The sequence below is a fragment of the Bison bison genome, unplaced genomic scaffold, assembly GCF_000754665.1.
Source record: "Bison bison bison isolate TAMUID 2011002044 unplaced genomic scaffold, Bison_UMD1.0 scf7180017864307, whole genome shotgun sequence".
Taxonomy (NCBI): Eukaryota; Metazoa; Chordata; class Mammalia; order Artiodactyla; family Bovidae; genus Bison; species Bison bison.
In genome coordinates this window covers 4,622,233-4,626,905 of record NW_011494879.1, presented here as the reverse complement: position 1 = coordinate 4,626,905, position 4,673 = coordinate 4,622,233, and the positions used below count along the sequence as shown (strand labels likewise).

The following is a 4,673-nucleotide window of genomic DNA, read 5'->3' as shown; positions in this document are numbered from 1 at the left end:
GGTGGTGGGCCTCGTGCTGGAGGCACCCCTCGTCGCTGAGTGGGGCTGACACTGCTGCAGAGGCTGTCCTAAGGGTTAAGTGCATGCAAAGCACTGGAGCAGCAGCTATTGTTTTATAGCAATCGGCTTGTGTAAGTGCCCTAGTGCAGGGCCAATAGGCTGTGGCTTTGGGGAGGCCCCAGCACCTGACTCATCCAAGGACAGGTAGGGCAGGTCAGGGAAGAGGCCACTTTGGCTGTGGCAGTCCTTTCTAGACTGTTCGAGGAAGCGCTGTGAACCCCGTGGTACTCGGGCCTGGATTCCTGAGAGGATGCGTAAGAAGCATAGAAGTTAACCTGACGTGTTGCTAGGTAGGTTTCTCTTAAAGGGTGTTCTCTCTCTGAGGCAATGACAGATGTTGGTGTTGCTATGGTGACAGGTCATCTGTTTAGAAGCACAGGGCACCTTGGTTCAGACGGCTGGCCTACAAGTTGTGCTCGTGGAAGGTTAGGGTGGGGTGGCCCCTCCTGGGAAATTTTAGTGATGGGTCTTCTTCTGGATTCTGATTTCCTAAAGTGATTTTATTTTGTGCCCTGGGTGACCGGGCAAGATGGGGAAAACATTGCCTACATTCAGAAGGGCAGAATCTATGCATAGCATGGGGATAAAATGTTGAGGTTTTTTTCAAGAACTGAAGGAAATTAAAAAAAAAAAAAAAGATTTCATGAAGAGCTTAGAGAATCGAAGATTTAGATGTGCTGGAATCTTCTGAGACTGTTTCACCAGCTTGTAGATGTCCTTGTACCAAACACACTACCATTTTGCTAGATTAGGAGCAGGATTTTGAGCTAGCCATGAAGTTATGTCAATGTTACAAGCCTTCAGTGAGTGCCTACTGTGTACACTGAATCTTGCCCTGGAAGGCAATGGGGATTTGGGGTGGTGAGATTCCAAGAGGAACAGGAAGCGGACTTTGCCCTCCGGAAGTTGGTGGGGGTGGACCATGTGGATATAGGGGGACTGAGGCAGAGGCTGTGCTACGGAAGCACAAGGGGAGGAGAGTGAGTGTGCACTGGGAGGACTGGGTTTAGTTCCAGGGGTGGGGGTCTGGTCCAGGGTGGGCCCTGTGGTGGTGGAGGGGAATCTCAGCAGGTTGATGAAGGCAGAGCAGGCTTCCAGTGGGATCGCTGCAGGAGAAGGGCCTCCAGGCTGGGTGGAGGATGAGGGACGCTGGGCAGAGACAGTGGCCAGGGAAACTGGAACACCAGGGCTGTGCAGGGAGGTCTGCAGTGGATGAATTGGGAACACTTGACTGCGGCTAGGGCAACTTAAGTGCTGGGAGGGGGGGTCTGGGCATCTTCAGTGCTGGGAGGGGGGTCTGGGCATCTTGGGAGGGTAGTCTAGGTGTCTTTAGTGCTGGGTGGGGGGTTTGGGCATTTTTAGTGCTGAGAGGGTTTCTGGGCATCTTGGGAGGGGAATCTGGGCATCTTTAGTGCTGGGAGGGGGATCTGGGTGTCTTTAGTGCTGGGAGGGGGGTCTGGGAATCTTTAGTGCTGAGAGGGGGTCTGGGCATCTCTAATGTTGGGAGGGGGATCTGGGCATCTTGGGAGGGGAGTCTGGGCATCTCTAGTGCTGGGAGGGAGGTCTGGGCATCTTTAGTGCTGCGAGGGAGTCCGGGCTGGTACCATGGAAGACTTTTCACCAGGAAGGCGATGCTGCTGGCCAGGCCCATTGCTGTCAGTGGATGAGGGTGGAATGACACGGAGAGATGGAGGCAGGGGCTGGGGAGGACCCCTCAGCATCAGGACGAGCAATGAGAACGCTGGCCTGCCCGGCAAGGCCACGGGCTCACTGGCTGGCAGCTCAGGTTCAGCTGGTCTCCAAACTCCAGGCCTTTGCTGTCTCCTCTGAGTCCTGGCTCAGGGTGAAGGGCTCCTGCCCCAGGGCTCAGAGTCTTTGCTCCCTGCCATAGGATGGGGTGGGGTGTTGGGGGGTGGCTCTCCACACTGCTGGCTTCTGGGCCAGAGATTCCTGTGCTTCTGACGGGGCACTGTCCTTCCCCTCCCTGGGGTCCTGGTCAGCCCCTCCAAGGAGCAAATTTCCTAGTTGCTGATCCTCTAACCTAGGCTGGTCTGATCTGTCCTGGAGCCCCCTGCCCCTGCCGCCCCAAGATGTCTGGAACTGACCCCACGATGTCACGCTTCCTGGACAGGGCGGTCAGGAACGTGCCCAGAACAGGCTGGGAGGAAAGCTCAGTGTCTGCAGGAGCCCAGGCCATTCACGGCCAGAAAAGTGTCCTCTGGAGGCTCCGCTGAGGCCCAGAGCTCGGGCAGCCACTTCCGATGTGACCGGAAGGGACAGGACACACAAAACACAGCACAAAGATGGTGACGCTGGAGCTGAGAGGAGCTGACAGCCATCTCGGTCTGGGGTCTTCAGCCTGACTGGGGGAGGACAGAGACTTGGGGGCACCTGGAGGGCTTGGCCTTAGATTCCGTGTCCTCTTGGTCCGCCTGATGAAGAGCGAGCCCTGGAGCTCCAGCCTCGGTTCCCTCTGTTCTAGGCAGGAGGCGGCCAGCCTGAACCCTGCTTCCCCAGACGTGAAGTGGAGACAGTAACACCTGCTTGGATGACCCCAGCGCACCACTGCAGGACTGTTCAATAACAAAGGACTGGTAAACTACAAATTTGGTTCAATTCTCTGGGATCTGAAAAATGAAAGCAAACATGTATTTTGTTCCAGAACATAAAATTGATGCATGTTCACAAAATGCAAAATAAAAAAGAGAAAATAAAACCATGCATTATGCTTGCTACCACTCAGATGTGCTTGCTGTTTTGCAATATTAATTGCCATTCTTATTTCTACCCCTGTATATAAATTTTTGCTTTTTATACCGTTTGGCCAGAATTGGATCATATTCTATGCACATCTTTGAAAATATTTCTTTTTCACTTGGCTGCATCTTCTAAACATATCTCCTTGTCGATAAACCTACCCATACAATATCAGTTGCATGGCTGCCTAGAATTTCCTTCTGTGTGTGTGTATCACCTTTGATTCAGTGACTCTCCTCTTCCATGTTTTCTAGGTTGCTTCCCAGTCTTCTCTATGTGAGCAGTGCCACGCTGTTTGATTGTGCTGTGTTCTTCTGCCTTTTGAGCTGCACAGTTTTAATAGGAGATACAGTGTCGTAGGCAGTGTTTTTATTCTAGATAAACGCATGCCATCTGCTCAGGCCAGGTCCAACTGTACTTCCCCTCAAGCAGACATGAGTCCTTGTCCTGCATTTTCTGGGCTCAGTGTCTGTTCTTTGATTTTTCAGATCTCGTCGCTTTTGCTTGAGAAAAAAAAAATGCCGCTGCTTATGAGAACGGAAAGGACCAGGCAGCGGGAAGAAGTGCCACTCCTTTCTTGGCACACCAGCGAGGGCCGTCTCTTTGCCGTCCAGCAAGCCGTTCCCATCACTGTCCCACGAGCTTTCCGAGGTGCTGGCTCTGAGCTCATCTCCTAGGGTCGTTCTCCAGCTGTTTCTGTGCTGTTTCCCTGGCACAGCCCAGCAAGGCCGTCACTGTCTCCAGAGTCTAGAGCAGGCACTGCCCTTCTGATCCAGCCTCTGGCTCTCCTGATCACAGATGTGAAGACCCACTGATGAAGGAGGGAGCCACCCTCTGAAGGCAGCCGCTCTGCAGCACTGGGATGACCCGTTTTTCAGGACTCCTACTGCCGTATTTGCAAGAAACACAAGATGTGACGTCTGCAGGGGGTGCCTTGGGTCTTCCCTGTGTCAGTTTCCCTTCAGTTCAGTTCAGTTCAGTCTCTCAGTCGTGTCCGACTCTGCGACCCCATGAATTGCAGCACGCCAGGCCTCCCTGTCCATCACCATCTCCCAGAGTTCACTCAAACTCACGTCCATCGAGTTGGTGATGCCATCCAGCCATCTCATCTTCTGTCGTCCCCTTCTCCTCCTGCCCCCAATCCCTCCCAGCATCAGAGTCTTTTCCAATCAGTCAACTCTTCGCATGGGGTGGCCAAAGTACTGGAGTTTCAGCTTTAGTATCGGTCTTTCCAAGGAACACCCAGGGCTGATATCCTTCAGAATGAACTGGTTGGATCTCCTTGCAGTCCAAGGGACTCTCAAGAGTCTTCTCCAACACCACAGTTCAAAGCATCAATTCTTTGGTGCTCAGCTTTCTTGAGGCGCAAGAAAAGGAGACCATCATCTACTGGGCCCCCATCAGCATGTTGGCCCTGACCTAGGCACCCACCCGCCAGCTAATGATTGACTTTGACCTCAGATCTGGGCTGCCTGTCATGACTGCAACCTGGTCTGGGTTGCCTCAAAAGCTGGACTCACTTCAAAAGCTGCCTGGAGCACCTACACTTGACTTCTGTGTGGCCTGGGCTTCCTCATAGTATGGAGCTTAGGGTGGCTTGCCATCCTGATGGAAGCTCAGGGCACCTCAAGGGAGCAGAACCAGGGGAAGGTGCATGACCTTCTAGGGGGTCACCTTGGAAGGCACATGGCATCGCTTAACTGGATCCAAATAGGAAAAGGAGTACTTCAAGGCTGTATATTATCACCCTGCTTATTTAACTTATATGCAGAGTACATCATGAGAAACGCTGGACTGGAAGAAACACAAACTGGAATCAAGATTGCCAGGAGAAATATCAATAACCTCAGATATGC

At 52.8% G+C, this 4,673-nt stretch overlaps 1 pseudogene; it reads right to left on the bottom strand.

Annotated features, from left to right (window-relative positions):
* Nucleotides 1-4,673, bottom strand: part of LOC104997395 — a 55,642-nt pseudogene that overhangs the window by 1,157 nt on the left and 49,812 nt on the right.